This window comes from Neofelis nebulosa, chromosome 12 (assembly GCF_028018385.1).
Source record: "Neofelis nebulosa isolate mNeoNeb1 chromosome 12, mNeoNeb1.pri, whole genome shotgun sequence".
Taxonomy (NCBI): Eukaryota; Metazoa; Chordata; class Mammalia; order Carnivora; family Felidae; genus Neofelis; species Neofelis nebulosa.
Window position 1 is genome coordinate 58,885,388 of NC_080793.1, and position 22,456 is coordinate 58,907,843.

General features: G+C 37.9%; 1 protein-coding gene across 33 annotated transcripts in view; it reads left to right on the plus strand.

Annotated features, from left to right (window-relative positions):
• Positions 1-5,028: 5,028 nt before the first annotated feature.
• PTPRD (protein tyrosine phosphatase receptor type D) overlaps positions 5,029-22,456 on the plus strand; it is a 2,222,827-nt gene continuing 2,205,399 nt past the window's right edge. For all 33 annotated transcript variants that reach the window (XM_058695363.1, XM_058695354.1, XM_058695368.1 and 30 more), the window contains exon 1: positions 5,029-5,406. The gene's annotated coding sequence lies outside the window, so the exon portion shown is untranslated. The remainder of the gene's footprint in view (positions 5,407-22,456) is intronic.

The following is a 22,456-nucleotide window of genomic DNA, read 5'->3' on the forward strand; positions in this document are numbered from 1 at the left end:
GAGATGCATGTTTAAGAAAAACTGAGAGTTGTACAAGTTTGATGAATTTGGCTCATTCAATACACAGAGAAATGATATCTCAGTGGAAAATATTAATACATTGTTATTACAGCCACACAGATCAGCTGGATCATCACATACTTTCTTGTAGTGCGTTAAAGTTATTTTTAGTTTGAGAAATGGTGATGTTTTGGCACTTCTATACACATTGGACAATATGTTAAACTTTGAAACAACTGAATAAAATATTTCTTGTAATCTTTTAATACTTTAAATAACAAAAATGGATCAGTCAGAGTACCTGGGGGAAACAGAAGGCACGATCAGGAATGAATCTGGGGAGAATGTCGATGAGGGGTACTTTCTGGAGGAAGGACGAGGTGAAGGGAGGTGATGAGGATCCATCCATCCTATAGCCACAGTGGAAAGCTGAAGGGGCAAGAGGTAAAGATGTGGCAAATATGAGCGGGAACAGGGAGTGTGGTGCCTGGCCTGCATTCCCAGAGCAATGCAGCCACTGCCAGACGATACAGAAGGGCTCAGTTACAGATTGAAAGGGGCAAGGATGGCCTCACCCTCCGCTGCCTCTCATCGACTCTACCCCAACAGAAGTCAAAGGACAAGGGAAACCAGGTGGTTGTAGTTCTTAGAGGCTAATTCCTGGGGCACAAAGAAGGGTAAATGATGGTTCTGAGGTTTTAGGAGGGGTGAGGAATAGAAAATGATTAGTACAGTGAAAAAAAAACTATGTAAAATATCAAAATCCATATTTCCATTTCCAAAATATTTAGATTTTGTTTAATTTAGGATTAGCCACATTAAGATTTCAGTGGAATAACTTGAAACCTTGATCCACAATTATCACACATGTAACTTCACTCATTAAGACTCCCTAAATTGGGTACAATCCAGTCATATTTTTTTATTATGTTGTAAGATTTCTAAGCAGCTTTCCTGGAAGCAAAGCATCTATAAGAAATTAGGTAAATTAGACTCATGTAGTCAATTAGAACTCTGCCCTCATTGAGCAGAATAAAAGCTGAAGAGTGAAGGATTATCCTTGTTTCATATGAAATAAGTATGAGCAGTCAGACTCATTAAGTGCATGATTTCCTATTCTATTCTCAATATAAAATTGTTTCTACTTGCATTTTCTGCCAATCAGCATAACTTTAGAAGGAAAGATGGAGGAAAGAGAACAAATTAAGTGTATATCATTTCTGCAGACTGAAAAACAAAACAAACAAACAAACAAACAAAAACCACACGTGGCAAAGAGAGAAAGATTACTACTGACAAATCAAACTCTCCAATCTGGTGGTCATGGGTTACCTCCTTTGATGGTTGTCTCCTTCATAACAGGTTACTTGCTCCTCGTAACTCCGTTATTACCCTGTTTTCTATTTATTCTCCCTTAGTTTTAATTCCACATTATGGAGTCCTGTATAATTAGGAAGTTTTTCCACGATGCTATTAATGTGTTTAAAAGACATATTAGAACAGGAAGTTATTGCTGTGGAGATGTCTACTGGAGCACTGTTAAGTCTAATTTCACAACTGAGACATGAACAAAAGGACTTGACTTCCTCAAAAACCCAAAATACAAATGTAAAATGTAGGTTGTTAAAATCAATTCTATGTTTAAATATAACAAAGCTAAGCAAAGTTTTGGTGAATGAAGTAAGGTGGCAAAATAAAGGGACCCTCAAAAGGGACTAATCTCAGATGGCTGATGAATTTCTTGTCCTATCCCACTTTCCCTTTTTTATTTCTATTTCACATTTATCACGGTTGTTTTGAACACATGGTTCACTGATGATGACCAATTTAAACAAGTAGTGCTGCCTTTTAAAAATAAATATACAATGATAACTAAAGGGGATAGTTAAAGGTGCCTTTTCATTTAATAAGGAAAAATAAACCACAATATTCAGGAAGTGGATATGTAGTTAGATTAATGAGAACTTTTTTAACCTTGCAGTCATCCTCAGAAAAGATACCTCAGTCCAACTGTTATGAATCACTAATAAAATCCCTACAAGAAGCTACTAACAATTAACATTTGTGGTGTTATTAAGTAGGGAGGGATGCAGCAGGAAAGGGGTTGAATATAACCCTTACTCTTCCATTGTTTAAATTGCCCTGTGTTCTTCTAGAGGGCACCAAAGTATAGTTGTATAGTAGAAAGAGTAACTCGGCCCCAGGGAGCATTGTCTCTGTGAGATGCCAGCTTTGAGCTGAAGTTGAGATGAGTTTCAAGTTGCTGAACACCCCCATACAGCAGTAAAAAGATATAAGATATCGACACGCTCAGCTGCCTCTTGTTAAAAGCTTCCTGTGGGTTGGCAGAATGAAATCTTTATTTAAAATACACAAACTATTGTCAAGGGAAAGATGGAAAAGGGAACACAAAGGGCCAAATGCTTTGCTTAACCCACCAGAAGCAGCAGAAAGGGAAAAGTGGTCACATTGTCTTTGCAGCAACAACATCAGAAAAGGTTACTAACACCACCACATCAGCATCCATCTGCCCCTCCCATGGTATCAAGATGCATTATTTCTTTTATTATTAATTATATGTGTTTCCGGGGGAGGGCAAGTATATTATTATGGACAGCAGAAGAGGAAATCATTTCTGCTGCCACTTGGCATTAAGTACAGTAGTGTATGTAATGAGTGAGTGATGACAGGAAACATAGCAGCAGCATTGAGTTCTGGCATCCCTGCTACAAACCCGCTCCAACTCACTCTTGGTAGTCAGAGGCTTTCAAACAGAAAGTTCATGTAAAACCATTATTGAACACTGACAGGAAGGAACTGAGACAGGAGGGAGTGGTATGTATTTGCAGAAGGGGAAGCAGGGAGGGAGAGAAGGGGAGACCAGGAGAGAGAATGAGTTAGTCATCATCTCGCACAGACCACACCATAAGGGGGCAGGTGCTTTGCATAATTATAAAGACAGACATACACACGCGCACACGCTTGGACACATGGAAGAAAGGTTTTTGCTTTATATGCTATCGTTTCCAAGAACAGCTTTAAGTGATAATGATTGTGAACCTTCTTGGATGAGTGAGCTCAGTGGGTTTAAGGAGGCAGAGCAGGTAGCCTAGCAGGAGATGGGTTCACAAGAAGGGTCACTCCTGAAGAGCAAAGGGACATGGCAGGCAATGAAGCAGGCATGAAAAGAAAAGAGGTGAAAGGACCCAGAGGAAAATGTCACATGTACTGATTAAGCTTTATTTCTCTTTGGGAGAAAGTGACATTTCTGCGATTAGACCACGGACACAGAAGGAAAGTAGATGGCTCGCTGCCTTTCCTTTTTGGCCACAGCGCTTAGGGCACCTTTGTCCAGAGGGTACTTAGAAGGCTTTCTGTTGCGGGGCGCCTGGGTGGCGCAGTCGGTTAAGCGTCCGACTTCAGCCAGGTCACGATCTCGCGGTCCGTGAGTTCGTGCCCCGCGTCGGGCTCTGGGCTGATGGCTCGGAGCCTGGAGCCTGTTTCTGATTCTGTGTCTCCCTCTCTCTGTGCCCCTCCCCCGTTCATGCTCTGTCTCTCTCTGTCCCAAAAATAAATAAAAAACGTTGAAAAAAAAAATTTAAAATAAAAAAAAAAAAAAAAGAAGGCTTTCTGTTGCATTGTTGTAAACAGGATAATTTTGTTTCGGCTTTGGCTTTTTTTTTTTTTTTTTTTTTTTTTTGAAGCACTAACGTGGTGACACTGCTCTTTCTTTAGCAAGAGAGATAGCGTTCGTTACCACAGCTGCATGCTTTGATCAGACACAAACGATGGTAAAATTATAGGACCTTTCTGTTACATGTCTTCCACCCTGCCCACCTTCCTCCCCAGCTCCAATCCTCTTTTCTAGCTCTGCTCAGGGGGTTTAAATTACTCGTCCCTTGTTTGCTGAGTCTGCGATACACCACCTCAGAGACGTTGGTCATTCTACTATGCAGGTAGTGAAACAATCCCCCCACCTCCATGCATGTCCACGTCCCCGCCTGAGAAGCAAGGCTAGTTTCCAGCAACTCTTTTACAGGTTTTCCCTTCTCACCTACGGCCTTAGCAGAGCCCTATGTCTGTCTCAAGTCCAGCCAACGCTGCCAAACACCCCAACTGAAAACTACATCCAGTATGTGAGACGCAGAGCGCCCTGCACCACGCAGCCTCTGCTCCTTTCCTACTCCTCACTAAAGTGGACTCTTCTTAAGCAACCAGCGTATTGCAAACTAAAACTGTGTCCCTTGCATTTTAACCTCGCCACCCCTGACCCTTGCCGCCAGCTTCCCTCCGAAAATGCAACCAACCAATCAAAATATAATAATAATAATAATAATAATAATAATAATAATAAAGTAACCGAAAGCACGCAAACACCTGAAGACGCGCAACCGGGATCTACACCTGGACAAGTCCTCTGTGGCTCTACTGGTCCGGTAGAGCCTCCTCTCCCCGCGCGGACCGCTAGATCCCGGAGCCCCGGGGTCATGCCACGGCCTCCGGGTCGCGCCCGGGCAGCTCGGGGTCGCCGCCCGGTTTCCCCTCCTCCCGCCCCGGCTCGCGCGCCCGCACCGCCGCCGCCGCCGCCGCCGCCGCCGTCGCGGCCGCCACCCGGGCCGGCGCTCGGAGCATCCCGCGCCACGTCCTCCCCGCCCCGGCTCCCGCCCGCCGGAGCCGGAGCCGGGCCAGCGCCGCTGGCAGCCATCAAGTGGCTCGTTAAGGAAATGCAGGTGAGTGCGTGCGGCCGAGCGGCTGCTGCTGGAGACGTGGGGTGTGTGCCTGTGTGTGCGAGCGCGAGGAAGGGGGAGCGCGAGCCAGCGAGCGAGTGCGGGAGCGGCCGGGAGATGCTCGCCGCCTCTGCTCCCCGCCCCGCCGCACCCGCGCCCGCGCCCGCAGCCGGCGGCCCGAGCGCTTGGGGCAGCGCCTCGCCCTGACGGTCGCTCGCCTCCTCGCGGTCTTGGCGGCTGCTCGGCCGCCCGCCCAGCGGCCTCCTCCCCCCCAAGCCAGCCCGCGCGCGCTCCCCTCCCAGCCCGAGCCCTCCCGCCGCTCCTCCTCCTCCTCAGCCTCCTCCCCTCGCGCGCCGCTGACAGGCAGCCTCGGCGGGGAGAGTGCAGGTACTTTGCCTTCCGAATAATTTGCAGGACCCAAGCTAGCTTTCGGAGCGCCCTTTATTTTCTTCGGCCGTTGCCCCCTCCCTCCGGAAAAGAAGATCCCACTTTTGAAACAGACAGCATCCGAAGCACCCTACCCAAGCCAAAGCCCGACGGGCTGCTGTGCGCGTGCTGTCCTTTCTTGCAGTTTATTCCGGGCCTGTGTGGAATAGGAAGACAATTCTTTATTTGACTGGTAGGAAAGAAAAGAGAAGACTCCTCAGGGTTTCCAAGGAGGACTGGAGCGGCTGCTTTAGTAAGTAAACTGTGCTTCTGTGTTTCTTTTCTCCAAAGTGAGGCGTATGCTGAATGCTCTCCCTTCAAATGGTGTGGACAGTTCGTTTTACCGGGGAAGAAGTTGCCTTATATAACTTGAGTAGTTCTTAATTGAGGAGTGGTTTGCTAAGCTTTTTATTTATTTATTTACTTACTTATTTATTTTTTGAAAGAGCCTTGAGAAGACTTCAGCGTGGGGAACCTTCCTGGGGATGTGATTTTTAAACGTTTATTGTTCAAGGGCTGTTGGAAACCTCGCTTGGTGAAACGTTGGTTGGTTCTAAGATTTAAGGATGGTTACCTAGAAAAAGCTGGAGAATTTCAGCCTGCTGGTTCACTTCTCTTGCTACCTTCCACATCAGCCTTAATCCACACCAACTCCCCTCCTCCTGTGACTTCACCTGGTTGCTTGCTTTATCTTTGGTTCTGAAGACAGCTTGCCAAGAATTGGGTCAAGGGAAAGTTAACAAAGATGGTGTGAAAGACCAGGAGAATAATCCTGTTGAGGTTTCTAATGCTTGTAGGTAAATGAGATGTGGAAGAAAACCCTGGGAACTAGGCTAGTTAGGAGAATTTGGATGAAATTAATTTGGAGAGGGAATGTGAAAAATGCTTTGGAGAAGGCAGGAGCTGAGGCTGTGACTTTGACACAGCAGGTTATAAACTGTGACAGAGGCTCAGCAGCCAGTGACAGGCTTAAGGTGTCTCCTAGGGCTGAATATCTCTGCATCAAAAACTTTTGCAGGCAGTATTCCTCTTGGGGCTAACATCACCATGTCAGTAGCTGCAGCATTTCTGTAAAAACAAGTAGGACACCCTTCCTGTCTCTGTGAAAGGGTTAATGGTATATTTAAAAAGAAATGAAGATATACAGTCTAATACTTGCCAATATTTTGTAATATCTAAATAAAACCTTTGTGTTATGTCAGGAAAAATATAGTTGAGTCAGTTTGTTTTGCACAAGAGGGAGAGAATCAATAACATTTCAGCATTTTTTCCTTTATTACTGCCAAATGGACTGGGAATCTAATTCTTCTTGCATTGTTACATATACAGTAGATACAGTAGGAATTGCAATTCAGATACAACAGAGCAGATTTTTAACAAAGTCAAACTTCTCTGACATAATAGCATTCATACTGACTAGTGTAGAATAGGGATTTAAAAAGTTTGTTTTATCTTTAACTTTCAATTTTTTTCCTCAGTGTAAAACACACTTTTAAAATCAGATGTCTTTAAGAGTTATGAACCAGACTGAAAATTAAAGCCACTTATCGCACGCATTTTTTTTTTTCCAACAGAACACCTTACCATCAAATAATACCTAAGGGCCCTCTTATGTTTAATTGCCGATAATGGTAAAGTGAAAAAAATGTTATGTTTATATTTACTCGAATGAATATATAAAAGTGGCAATATTCACTTGGCATTGATTTAAACAGAATTAAGAGTAAACTAATGTACAATGGTTCAAAAAAGGGAAAGATGTTTTAGAGTTGTCATGGATATTCAATGTCAAAAGCTCTGAATATCTTGGGACATAAGTTTTTTGGGTAATGAAATAACAGTAGGCCAGTTGATGAATTTATTGTAATGAAGTTATAATATATGGAAATCATTTGGGAAAGATATGTCATTGTTTCTTATATATTACTTTATTGTGTATCCAAATGGGTTTTCTTAGAGGTATTGCTGTTCTCAGCTGCCATTTCTGAGATTGGTTTAAAATGAATTTAAATAATTTAAAATGAAACCCTTGGTTGATCAGATTGGGAGAGCATATGACCTCTACTTACTTGTGACCTCAAATATCTGAAAGGATATCTAATATTTGAAAAAAAACAATTATTGAAAAATGAAAGGGAAGATTATACTGAAGTAGTCAATTTTAAGAGTGGTTCAAATATATTATTCCATATATTACTATAGGACTAATTTTCCACAGAAAATGTAGAAAAGACAGGACAGAATTGTTGATCCTGTTCAAATTGCTGAAAGCAAAGATGTACAATTAACATGAACATTATCCTGCATGTGTTATAATTATGTTATAGTGCTAAGGCAGATAGCCTGAATTAAAACCATTTCTCGTTAAGCTTGCACATACTATATTTGATCACTTTCAAAAAAAGTCAAAACTGGATGGGGTGATTAAATTGTCAGGTTGTTTTTTGTTTGTTTTGTTTTGTTTTGTTTTGTTTTTGCCACCAGCTGTCTGTGTAATACAGAGGTGGTTACAACTTTAAAGTTGAAAAAAGAAAGTTGCTAATGTCAGCAGTAATGTGTTTTATTATGCAATTGTTCTTGTTATTCAGATCAGATAATGGCCCTATGAAATACATAAGCAGTCTGCAGGGAATGAATGATTAATTCCTCTAACGTGTGCTTACTAAAGGAGTTCTAATAAAGTGCTGTATACCTGTATTTGCTTACAGTTGCAATTGGTAAAGGCAAACATACTTTTCTTTTCTTTTGATATTAACATAGAATTTATAGGTCTAGTCCTATAACTGTATGACCTAAAGATGATTGTGTGGATCACATGATCTTATATTTTATAGAACCCTTTGGATATGATTGCTGTTTCCTTAAAACATTTAATTTAGAAAGCAAAATATTGTTAATTAGATGGAATGCCAAAAGGCTGGACTATTAAAAATTTTGCTTTCCCACTATGGAATGACATTCTTTCTCTCCTGTCTATTACTAGTTGGGTGCGGATGCAAACTTCAAGTGCAAAGGACATTTTTCTTTAGTACTATTAAGTGTAAGAAAAAAGTTAAGATATTGCTGATTATATAAAATTATTAGCTAGATACTCTTGGAAATGGCTAATAGTGTACATCACAATTGTTATGGTTACCACTGGTGTAAATTGTTTTGCAGTTGAAGATGTATCATTGATTAACTTTCAATATCTTTGCATTTCTAAGACTGAATTATAGGTGAAGGTGGGAAATGGATGGATTTTATGTGGTGATTTGAGAACAGGTGACCTGAACTGCATAGTACACATTTTAAATTTACGTACCCAATTTTTCTCTTTTTAGAAATTTCTAAAAAAATGATTTTCAAAACTGTCTAATTGAATATATCAATATGTCTCTATCTCTACATTTACAATAACAACTCTATTTTAAGATTCCTCTGTTTGGAGAAAATAACTTAATTTCAGTAGTATTTTTTGGAGTTACACGTAAACTGAATTTAATACACGTTAACAATGCAAACGATGCGATAATATATATTTGATAATTCTAATTTAAGAGTTTTAGTGAAAATTGGATGAGTAGGATTTTGTATCCACTTGAGTGCCATTTGAATTTATCTCCTTGTATATTTGTGCAATTTTTTTTATCACTACTGTCAGTTCACTGGGTTTTCATCAGGCTGTTCAAAAGCAATTTGGCATCCATAAAGAATAAATGAATTTCCACTGGTAGAATCAATGTGGAAGTTAACTTTAACTCGCCATATGTCTTTTCAAACTCTTTAAAAATATGTTGAATAAAAGAAAATGAATGAAGGACCAAAAAATGAACATTGCCTACTAGGTGAACACTTAATGTGATGGTAGAATCAAAGCTTTTGGGATTTCCTCTCATCTGTAATTAGCAGTGTGACCCCAGGGAGGTAACTTGAACTCTCTGTACCTGGATTTTCTCCTCTGTCCAGTAGAGAAATTGACCTACAATTTGAGATAATTTAAATTCCAAAATCTCATGGAACACGGTAATATAATTAGTAAAATAATTAATTAATAGTAGCATTTAGCAAATTGTTAGATTACACTGTGGCACCTCGAGATCCCATACAGGAGTGTGGTAGCTGTCCTGTTTGGAGAAGAGCTAAGGAAATTGTTCCCAGGCCATGTTGGAGGTGACTAGATCTTGTTGCTATGGGATTAAATGCTTATTTGGAGGAGGAGGATGGAGATGATGGAAGGAAGGGGTGGATTAAAATCCCTCTAAACCATCCTTACCTCTTGCTATTGAAAAAATGTATAAGTAAATATATTCAGATTTGTTACTCTATTTAATACCAAAACGGTATGAGAACATGAAAATAAAAGAAGCTGTTTAGAGTCTTTTGACTTCCTTTTTTCTCCTCTCAGTTTCTCTATATATTTTATTTTACAGTGTCATGTTTAGATATATATGTACAATTTAAGTAAACTCGTTTTTTTTTCCACGTAAAATATATCTTATAGACTATCACAACTGAAGTTACCATATAAAAATTTATTTCAGCCCCTGTATTTAAAAGAGAAAACTAAAAGCTTCAGAAGTTAAAAACTATAAAGTTGACATGCATTTCCCAAGTTCACAGAGAGGTTTTACATCACAAAGCAGTAGTGCTAAGATGATTCATTGACAAGTAAACACATAGACAATAATTTATATACCTGTTAGTAAATTTTCAAGAAAATCAATCAGTAAAATAATTCCATTGTTGATGTAAGATACATTTATCTAAAAAGATTTTATACTGACAAAGCTTCTGTTCATGGAAAATGAACACAGAGAAAGAACACAATGTTAATTTTGAGGGCTTGCTTTTCTTACAGAAAACCAAGATTGCCTACTAGGTGAACATTTAATGTGATTGTAGAATCAAAAGTGTTGAGTTTTCCTCTCATCAATATAATTGAAGAAATTGAAAAGATTTTCCCCTCTAAGAAAATCAGTGTGCCGAATCTTTCCATTCTGATATAAATATATGGGTGGTAGCAAGTGGAACTATAGCTCTATAAAATGTTTTATATTTTAAATCATTGGAGCCTGGGAAATAATGCTGTATTTGAAATTTATTTGTTTCTGAATGCAAGATATAGCAGGTTAATTATAGAGAGCTTATTTGTTTTACATTTTGTGTGTTTGCTGCTGTGCGTGTCCGTGTGTGTGTGTGTGTGTGTGTGTGTGTGTGTGTGTTTAAGCATACTTGTTCAAGACTGAACTGAGTGAAAATGGTGCACTTAAAATTTTAGAGGCGTATGTGTGATAATTGAATAGTCAAAGAGAGATAACGTACGTTAGGGTGTGATATATCAAATTGCTCTCTGAGCCTTAAATCAAATGAAAGTTCAACAGTGTACCATATTGCCAAGGCCTTGCCTCGTTTAATAAATCCATTTCTATTTTCTAAATACCACATTATTCTTAAGGTTAAGGTTATAGAATTGCAGGGAGCATAATTGCTATTCTTTTCCATTATTACAGACTTTACTTACCAGGATACATACTTACATTAGGTACTAAAAACGGAAAGGAAAAAAATATATTAAATTGATTATGACATGGTTAGTTACTTAAAACTTTTCATCATTAATCTCAAATTAAATGAGATGTATGTATTTTAACTAGGTTACATTGTTATAATTTGTTGCATATTTGATTTACTTTGTAAAGGGAACCATAAAAGTATTACACTTCAACACAGAATTAGTGAATTTTATAAAAATTCCTTTCTGAGCATGCAATTATGTTAGTAATCAGCTATACAAGTCTAGTAATGCATTCATCCTATTGGGAATGCTTTGAATTATACTTTTAAAAACAATCCAAAGTTATATTTCTCAAGTGTGATTTGTATTAGAAAGGTGGCCCCTTCTGCGGCTACAGGAGAGTCAAAGCCAGGCAAGTCTGTGTGCACATACTCCTTTTTACTGCTTATTTGCTGATCACATGTGCTATGGGATTTGTATTCCAGGATATACTCCTATTCCTTTGGTTAGATGGAGCTGGGTGGCTTAGGACAAGGGCCTACAACATAGCCCGTCCAGTTCCAAGGAAGGTTAATTTAGAATATAGAACCTGAAAAAAGTAAGCAAGAGAAATAGAATACTTCCTGTTTTTAAATAAACAGGTCTGGGTTACTTGTCTAAGACATTTATTTAGGTAGCTGGAAAAATACTCATACAAGCTTGTATCCCTAGAATGGTGACCCAGTACAGTGACCTAGAATCTTTATGGTTCAGTTCAGAAATTCTACTTGGAAGTAGAATAAAGAATGAAGAGGGGAGAGGATGGAGAAAGGAGAGACTTGTTAATCTTGCCCTGAAGGTGGTATTCTTTCACTTTTTATTTTTCCCATAAATGGATTTCAAAATCAGAAATATGACTTTTTACTTTTGGGCAAAAGATCATCAAATTAAGAAGGAATCTGGCTCATAATAAACTGTGCCATAGTCTCAGTTTTTTGTTATCGCAGCTTTAGATCATCTGGAACCACTAAGAAAGTCAGTTTATCAGTTCATGCATGATCTGCATTATTTCCTCCTTTGATTTTGCTACAGAAATCAAGGACAAGACATTAATTGAGGTACCATAGTCATATCATCTACTCCTAGGAGTTATGTTCGCTTCTGTTCCCTAACTTACATGCATTTTCAAGTCAGAATCAGTAATTAGGAGGATGTAACATAGTATCTGGTCCCCATATATTTATTCAATCTCCTATGTACCAGGCAGTGTTGAGTACAACACTCAAAAGCTAGGAATTTAAAGCTGCCTAAACTGTGATCATCCTATATTTTATGAAATGTTTCCCATTGTTAAGATTTTTTTGTTTCCATAGAGAAAATAGAATTGCCCGAAGAATCTCGCTGCTTAAAAATTTCCAGGTACATGCTTTCTTTTGCCATTTCCCCTCTTGCATTCACTGTCATCCTGAGACAGAGGCAGCTTTTATAGAAGCTGGGTGGAATTCTTGTTGCTTATTTAGCACCTGCAGGCTATGCAGTATTCCACTGGAATTAACTGACACCCTTCATCATCTTCAAAACACTATTACCCCTATGCTAATTCTTCAGGTGCCCCACTCTCCAAAGTTCGAAAGAAGCAGTAGGCATGATAAGCATATCACCATGCCATCCTCATATCTATAAGATGTGGGAAACCCCAGTAAATCTCCAGACCAACTGTAGCAGTTTGCAATCTATGTATCAGTGCCTTATATTTCCAAATTCATAGGCTACAATACAAATTACAACCAAGGCTCAGGTTGTTATTCCAGCTATATCCAAAGCATCACAGAAGTGCCTTGGTTTCCTCAGGAAAGAGAACAGAGAAAAGAGAAGAAATTCTGCCTGTACATTGTGATGTGTGTGTTATTTCATAAAAGGCCTTATAATATGTAGTTCGGATCAGATAACCAAAGAGGAAGACAAAAGTGTAATTTAAATTTTTAGAAGCTTACTTGGATTGTTATGTATATTTGGAGTTTAAAAAATTATCCTGAATTCACCTTTTGATTTCTCTAGAATAAGTAATGGAAACATTTCTGACTTAATTTTAAAGAGATTCCCTTTTTATTCCCTCTAAAACCATTAACAAGGTTTCACTGGTGGTACTATTCAGCAGGAACATTTGAAACACAGTGCCACTATAACATATTCTTTCACTCTCAAAGGCTCTTTTATATTTCTAAATTTTAATGGCAGACCATGTATATCACAAAGAGAGGAAACATTTCCCCATCATTTGTTTTTTTACATTATATAATATACTCAATTAGTTCTTAATTAATATTTATTCGTGGTATTTACTTCAACGGACCATTGCTTATAATTTTAGCATGTAAGGATGTCCGGTGGCTTCTCCTCTGAATGGATGTGTTCATTTTGTGTCACACGTACTATCCATTTGTTTTCCCCTAGGATACATATGTGGTTAGCTCTGTAAGACATGGCTTATCCTCATCATTTATACCTGTGTGGTTGAAGACAATAGGGCTTTCTTGCGGTGGAATTGTGTGCCCTCAGGGATTGGATTCAGCACTTCAGTGTCCCATTTCCCTCCCCCTCAGGAAGGTGTGCCTTCCTGTTGTTTTTTAGGGGCTTGAAACCTTCCTACTTCCCTGTGTACCCCTTCCATTGTGGGAATTTGCCAGGACTTAATAAAATAAATTGCATGTTTGCTAAAACATGTTGATGATTACTGGCTTGTTGAAACAGTACATCTTAAGAATTATTCTAATTGTAATATATGTAACAGTATGCATGTTATATATAGTGCACATACACGCACATACACACACTTTTTTCTGAGAAAGGAATTGCAGGCCATATCCTAGAATGATTTAGTGTGAAATCTTATGTAGGCTGAACCTGGAGATCAATCAGTTTTGGAGGCTAGGTCAGAAGAGATCATGTGGTTCCCACTAGACAAGGCTTCTTTTCTCTCTTATTTCTTATTCTCTTATTTCTTATTTCTCTCATTTCTGTTTCTGTTGCCAAGTTTCCCTTTTCTGCCCATGTCCTTTGTCCTTAATGGGAACCCAGTGTAGTAGTTTCACAGGGATGACCCTGTTGGGCACATGAGGATATAAAGGTGTATGCTGTTAGGATTTTCAAATAGATTATGCCATTGTTTGCGTTGTAGATTTGCTTTACAACTCAGTCCTCCCTCTCATCAATATAACAATCCACATTTCATAAATAGTCCATCAATTCTTATGATGGCACTAAAAGAAGGAAGCAGTGGGGCGCCTGGGTGGCGCAGTCGGTTAAGCGTCCGACTTCAGCCAGGTCACGATCTCGCGGTCCGTGAGTTCGAGCCCCGCGTCAGGCTCTGGGCTGATGGCTCGGAGCCTGGAGCCTGTTTCCAATTCTGTGTCTCCCTCTCTCTCTGCCCCTCCCCCGTTCATGCTCTGTCTCTCTCTGTCCCAAAAATAAATAAAAAAAAAACGTTGAAAAAAAAAATTAAAAAAAAAAAAAAAAAAAAAAAAGAAGGAAGCAGTTTTTCTTTTTCCTAATCAGAGATGGCCTCAGGGTCTTATTTTTTCTCTTGAGTTTTTAGAATGCCACAGTATCTTAGGTGCCACAGTATCTTCTTATGAGCTCTGAAAAAAATTCAGATGGAGGTAATTATACTTTCTAACATTTATTGAGTTTTAATATATGCCAATCACTATTTAAAATGCTTTACACGCATTAACTCGTTTATTCCCACATCAGCGCTATGAAGTTGGCACCATTATTATGTTTAATTCACAGATGAGGAAACTAAAGTACATAGAAGCTAAGTAAACTTGCCCAAGGTAGCATATCAAGTGCAGCACCTGTGTCCTCTGCCTGCAGACCCCACATTTTAAGCCACTTGGTGATAAGGACATTTTGGCACATTGGTTTATATGTTTTCCCAGAATTATATTAGCATATGAAAGGAATTCCATAGTTGCATAGGTTCTCTAGATCAAAAGTGGAAAAAGGGAGGGATGCTAGTTCTGCTTGTATAATACAGTTCTTGTCAAATGTAGTAAACACGAATTATTATAAGTAAATAGCATATATGAATAGAATATCGTGAAAATGTTCTTGAGGGGAAACAAGCAGGGATGAAATACATTGAGGGAAACTATCTCCAAATAGCTGTTCCCAAAGTCAATGGGTAATCATGGCACCAGTGCTTTGCAGTGTATTCCTTTTCTTCCTTGGAAATTTTTGATCTGGCAGAAAGAGAACCTGATGTGCTTTTTTCTTTTCCCTGGTGTACCCCTCCAAACCTCAGGGCCCTTCCCAGGAGTAGATTGGTCGAGGTGGTTCCCACCACTCAGGCCCATGTAACTTCTTGGCCACAATTTTACGCTGCAGCGGCTCTTTTACACACCTTGCTGCACATGGTGACTGGTGGCCAAGAGCCATAATTTTCAAGAGTAAACCAAGATGTTTGAGTCACTTTCTGCTATGTGAAAGGCGTAGCAGAATAGAAATGCACAAGCAGGGATGATGAGCCTAGGATGCACTGTGGCGTTAAGTTCAGGGTCAAGAGGGCCCTATCTGCCAGTGAATATTATTCAGAGTATTTTGACACATATTTCTCATGATATAGAAATGACACTGGCATAATTAACTAATGCAGAGTAAAACATAAGGGGTACTGATCATAAGCACTAAATAAATAAGAAGAGCTAAGCCAAAAATTGGTCCTGTAAGAGTCATCTTAATTACACTTGTTTGTGTGAATTCTTACTATATATGCCTCTGGGTGTTTTATACACCACGGCATGGTATTGTGTTAACTTTGTTGAAATTTAATTTTATTGTAATAGTAAACTACTTTTATTTGCTTATTTTTTTCTAGTATATTGATCATGTTTCTCAAATTTTAGTATGACTGCCTACCTAAAACTGAAAAATAAATAGGAGGAATATGAGTTACGACATAAATTATGAGTTAGTCTTCAGATTGTAACAGTGGAGAAGTTAAATGGTTACCTCTACATTAACTAAATTGAAGAAAGCTTGGACACAATGATCCTTGGCAAATGTTTATTGGCTTTCTAACACATGAGAAATGCTCAGTGCATATTGATGGAAATCTGGTGCCCTAATTTTGAAAGGACATGAGAAATATCTTTGAAGTTCTGTAAAATTATCAGAAATGTTGTGTGACGTTTTAAAAATCAAACAAAATAAAACATTAGCTTTGCTTTCTCAGCTTATAAATCAACACTTCTTATGTGTTGGGTATGCATTTGTCAGGTTATAATTTTATTTAATACCACAAGATGGCAAAAAATTCCTTTTTTCCTACATTGGAGTAATATGTAATACCAAGAATAGAAAGTTAAAGTTGTTTCACGACTCATGTTTCAAGAGGCTGAAACCTCTTCCTTTCAGGTGTGAAAGATACAAAACTCTTAGTGAACAGGGTAATTGGATTATCTTTTTAACCCCCTAAGGTTTTCCTAAGGTCTTTTTTCCTTCATGTGTTCTGATTACTTGCTGAGAAAATTCAGTGAATTTTCGGTTGTAAATGAGAATTGAGGAGTGGAAAAGGTGCCAGCCTGGGCAGTTTGATGATACAAACTTGTCCCCTGGAGACTTTCACAGGACTGCTAAACTGCTAAACTACTTGTTACAAGCTAGGTTTTGGCCTCCTGTCATTGACATGCTTATAGGAGGAATAATGGTCAGGAATGAGAAACAAACAAGCCTGGAAATGTTTTTTAACACATTGGCAATAATATCTTTTTTTATTTATTTGCAGTTTACAAAGAAAGAAGACATAATCTTTAGGTTCAAAGTGTTTTTAAACAGGTGTCCTGATTATTCTTGAAATATAATATGCTCATTATACACCATTTAATTTGGACTAATGATGTGAGTAGAGCAAGATATGTTGGATTGGGTCTCCACAGGCAAACAGATGTAATAAGTACTGGTAATTAGCTAAAATAAGCAAAATTTGCAGCTTCAAGAGAGTAAAATTTTTTAGAAGTCTAGATTACCTCATCAAATTTGTGGCAGTGTCCACATTTAGCTCTCTAGGAGTCCTGTTGTTAAATGATACCTGTCAGCGACTAAGCGCTGTCATATCCATCTTTTATTATTATTATTATTAATATTATTATTATTGCTAATTATCAAATCTTTCCCTTGGCCATAATTTTGCTTCATTGTTTTACCAAATTGTTGTAATCCATTTGGTCTGCTGTAACAAAAATACCATAGACTACTCAGTTTATAAACAACGCAAATTTATTTCTCACTGTTCTAGAGCCTGGAACATCCAAGATAAAGGTGGTGGCAGATTTTGTATCTAGTGAGAGTTCTTTTCCTGGTTCATTTACAATCTTCTTTTTGCTATGTTATCACATAGGGGAAGGAACAAGGGACTTCTTTGCCATTTCTTTATAAAAGCACAAATACCATGAGTGAGGGTTCCACCCCCATTGTCTAATCACCTCCTAACATTCCCACCTCTAGTTGCCATCCAATAGGCTTCAACGTACAAATTTGGGGAAGACACAAACATTTAGCCCATAGAACAAATCTTACCTACATGGTTACTTCCTGTTTCCCTACCTCTACCTCATCTCTGTTCTTTTCTCTGCCACCGAATGATTTCTTGTCAAAATGCAAATCTGATCATGCGTAAAACATTAAAAGATTCTTTACTGAAAGAAGTAAAATGTTAAAAAAAATCTTGGTGTAACGTAGAGTGACTTTTATTACCTAGACGGCAAACAGCCTTTTTATCTTTGTTCCTTGCCTTCTTTCCACCCCCCCCCCAATAGTCTGTAATAAAGCTGTATAAATACTGAGCTTAAAAATTGAGTAATTTACATGGCTTATGATGAAAATGATGATAATGATAATGGAGATTTATAACTGCATTTTTCCTCTTGAAGAGGCTGTCTCAAATTTTGTAATGTTATATGAAAGCGTCCTTCAGACACTAATTTTGAATCTTATTTCAGAGTATCTTGAGTATTCTTTCCAGCCAATGACGTAAATAGAATGCCAACTTTTGAGGGACCACTTTCTTTTTGTGGCTTTGCTCAAGATGAACCACCTACTATATTACTTCTGCACAACAAATTGATCAATTTCTTTTGCTTCCCAGCAGCAGCCAGTGTCTGCCATACAAAGTAATGATCTCTAGCAAAATTTTATGTTGTGTTTCCCCTGCCAGCTCCAAAGTGGTCAGCCTCTTTTGGCTTACCATACTGGAACTATGTGGGTTTCTTACTATAGCCCAGCCCCCATAGGCACAGGCTTTGCTGCTCACAGCTTGGCTGAGCTCCAGTTCTTTGTTACTGGAGATGCTACTGTAACATCTGTTGAGTCAGGCATGTATGTAGTTACTGTAGTTACTGTCATCAATCTTAAGAATTTGGGTGTACCTTCTAGGTGTGGGGCATGCATCATATAACCTGAAGCCTGTCTTGAAGAGAATGTTGCAGATCAAAAGGCGAAAGAGTATGTATGTTCTAATGTAGCTTTGATACTCATAATCTAAAAAAAAATCTTTAGATAATATATGACCAATTTTCTTTAAAAAATTTTTTTAATGTTTATTTTTGAGAGAGAGAGAGAGAGAGAGCAAGCGTGAGCGGGGGAAGGGCAGAGAGAGAGAGAGGAAGGCCCAGAATCTAAAGCAGGCTCCAGGCTCTGAACTGTCAGCACAGAGCCTGACATGGAGCTCGAACTCATGGACTGTGAAATCATGACTTGAGCCGAAGTCGGACACCCAACCAACTGAGACACCCATGCACCCCGACATATGATCAATTTTCTATTGATTTACCAAATAAACATTATTTTTAAAGGAAAATCATTTACATAAATATTTGAAAAGTTACTGATTTTAAGTTAGTAAATTTTGACTGCCTTAGGAAAGGTACCCCCGATTTTATTTTATTTTTAATTTTTTTAATGTTTATTTATTTTTGAGACAGTGCGAGAGATAGTGTGTAAGCACTGGAGGGGTAGACAGAGGGAGACACAGAATCTGAAGCGGGCTCCAGGCTCTGAGCTGTCAGCCCAGAGCCCGACGCGGGGCTGGAACTCAGGAACTGTGAGATCATGACCTGAGCTGAAGTCGGATGCTTAACTGACTGAGCCACTCAGGCACCCCAGGTACCCCAGATTTTAAAGTGATATATTATAAGAGAAAGGAAGTAATGCAGTGAGAGCATCCATCTCAGTATTTTTAATTTTTATTTTGAATATATTGCATGAACACCTTCTTTAGACCAAAAATCCAAAATAATGTCTTTAACTAGGAAAATGTTGATTTTGTGTATATTGAATTATTTATGATCTGAGGAATTCATAACATTGGGAAATCTGCTTTATTGAAAATACAGTAATCTTGAATTATTTCAGTCTGTGTAAGATGTTGGAATTGAGTTTTCTGATTAAGTAACCAAACAGCCACATGCCAAGTGGAGTAGTTTGGAAAATTATAAAATGTTCATGACCAAACTTTAGAAAAAAGTTGGAATATTTGTCCTGGTAAGTGGTTGTTTGTCTTTTTCAATGGGATAATCAGTCTGAAAATTCTTAAAGCCCTTCCCCTACATTTTGCATCATATATCAGGATTCCTAATTGATATAAAATCAAATAAAATTAAAGTCCTTTTAACCCACATGCTACCCTGCAAAAAATAAGTTAGGTAGCAAAGTAACTAATTATATTTTAAGTAGACAACTTTCAACATTGTACAAATTAGATTACAAACTAAGCTGCTATAACCAAGAGACCCAAAAACAAAGTTTCTGAAAGGAAATAGAATTATTTTTCCTTCTTAATAGTCCTAAGGTGAGTGGGCCTGCCTAATGGGATAGCAGTGTTTCATAAAGGAATTCATGGACTCAGACTTCTTCCATCTTCAGTTATTACCTAGAGAATTGTCCTTATCTGTGTGTCAGATCTATATCATAAATAGATAGGAAGTCAAGGGGAATAACTTTGCTTTAAGGGAATTTTCATTCTGATCCCATTGAACTTAGTCACATGGTCATACCCGGCTTCACAGGAAGCTGAAAAATGTAGTTCATAGCTGAGTACTAAAATCATGTACCTAGCTAAAATTTGGGAGTTGCTGTTACTGAACGGAGAAAGAGGAAAATAAATATTGGAGGAATCCATATTCTCCACCTTACCCATTACTCATCTTGTAAAAAATTGGTGATAGCTTACATTATCTTCCTTTTTCTCATTATATCCTGAACTCTTCTCCTTTAATCTTCAATCTAGAATAGGTAGTTTAGTTGTTTTGTCGTCTATACTGTTGTTTGGATTAGCAAGGAAAAAATCTAGTGCAAAACATTTAATTTCACTAATCAGGAAGAAGAGGCCTCATGATGTCCCATGACAAATTGTTATAATTAGTCTTTCAGAAAGAAAGGTGGAAATTAGAACCCAGGGAACTTAACCAGTGGTCCAGACCTCTGTATGATAAAGAGTATAACTGGATTTTTGTGTAATTTTGGTTTATTTTCTGTGGAGAATCATCTAAAAAGTAGCATTTTGAAGATAGTTGCTAAAATGTTCCTGTATTTCTTCACCTGCATTTTCTTTTTGTGCTAGTGAATCTATCCATGCTGTGTGAGCAGGAGCTATCATGGGCACAGTCTTATTTACATTATTTATTTTTGAGTCTTACTTACTTTAAAATATGATAGTAGGTCAGCTCTTTCTTCAGAAGATACATCTCCTTTTTGCTAGGAAATTCAAAACACATACTACTTATGATTAAACTGAATGTAGTGTCTAAGATGAAATCAAAGAATCTCTTACCTAAAACAGAATGGATACTTTATAGTTATAATCCATGTCCCTTCAGGTTTTGTAAAATGTACTGTTTAGAAAACTGAACCTCAGTCTGTATCTTGCTTGTCACTCTATCTACCATGCAGTTGTCTGATAAGAGTATCTAGGTTTCTGGTGAATCCTGCTGGTAGATTTGATGAGGACAGCAGATGCCTATATCTTGCATCACACCCATCCATCAGGAATGCATTAGCTCTCATACTTTCCCAGAGAAGAGTTATTTTGAAGTTGTCCAGAGAATCAGCATAAATTGAAAGCTTATAGTAGGCCCACCTGGAAAGACCCAATATTCAATGGAAGTAATGTTATGTTCTTAATATACACTGTAGAATTACTTATGAGAAAGTATAGAGGGCTTTTTGCTGACATTCTAGCTGTAAATAATGTAAGAGTAAACACTTTAATAATTTCAATTAATTCTGAAGTGTAGCTTTAATTTTTCTAATTACAGTCAATATTCCTAAATCTCAGACTTCTGGCAGAAGTTAATGAAATCTTTGCTTACCATTGCAGCTACATTATAGAACTTGCTGTTGAAGTGCAGGGTGCTTTAATTAAAAATATTTTCTAATCTAAAATGAGCTGTTTTAACTCCTTAAAAAAGTTTCAAGTCATGCATTATTTTAAAATGAATATTAAATGAATCCAACTGCATTTTTCAATTTCTGTTGATTTGCTATTTCAATGTTGATAAAATGCCAGTTTTTATTCATGGGTCAAATGGCAAATCATTGCATTAGTTTAGTAAATTCATTTGAAGACTAAAACTCTGCAAATGCTCACAGTATATTTATACAAAGTATGGATTGTTATAAATTTGCTTTGGATAGACAAAATCAAATAAAAATTATTATTGGCTAAAAGTAAACTATTTAATATGTGCATATTCTAAACATTTAAGTGGAAATCTTGGGTGGCACCTGGGTGGGCTCAGTCAGTTAAGCATCTGACTCTTGGTTTCAGCTCAGGTCATGATCTCAATGTTGGTGAGTTCGACCCCTGTGATGGGATCTGCACTGGAAGGACGGAGCCTGCTTAGGATTCTTCTCTCTCTCTCTCTCTCTCTCTCTCTCTCTCTCTCTTTCTCAAAATCAATAAATAAACCCAAAAAAATTTAAGTGGCAATCTTGGTACCAAATAGTAACGTATTTTGGGGAGAAATTTTGGGGAGCACTCTTATGTCCTTAAGTACTATGTGTACTGTTGGTAATGACATTTTTTTTTGAGGAATCCTTGGTATCTCACTTAATATGTATAATAACCAAACAAAAATCATTCAAAGATGATCATGTCTTCTAGAGGAAACCTCTTAATAAGCATCACACAAAAATAGGTGCATAATGGTTTTGGCTTTTTTGGAGTAGCTTTTTTAGAAATGCTTATTTTTCATGTTTAATTAGATTTACTAGGCAAAGTTACATACTGAGACTTGGTCTTTATTACCAGTCAAATATCCCATAGTTTGTACATGTTATACTCCTGTTCATTGCAATATGGCCAAATGTTTTTCTAATATTATATGAAAATACTTTGAATAAATTACAGTTTAGTCAATTCTCATATTTTATATGTGTATATAAATGTGTGTATATAAATATATACTTATATATGTATAAATTATATTTTCCCTAACAAAGTAAATTCCTTTACTTTTTTTAAAAAATTGTTTTAATGTTTTATTTAATTTTGAGAGAGAGAGAGAGAGAAAGAGAGAGAGAGAGAATACAAGTAGGGGAGGAGCAGAGAGAGAGAAGGAGACACAGAATCCAAAGAAGGCTCCAGGTTCTGAGGTGTCAGCACAGAGCCCGACGTGGAGCTTGAACTCATGAACCACGAGATCATGACCTGAGCCGAGGTTGGATGCTCAACCTACTGAGCCACCCAGACACCCCTAAATTCCTTTTGTTTAACTTCCATTCTTGACTACCAGCTTTTCATTTTTTATGTCTACCAGCTCTTCATGGT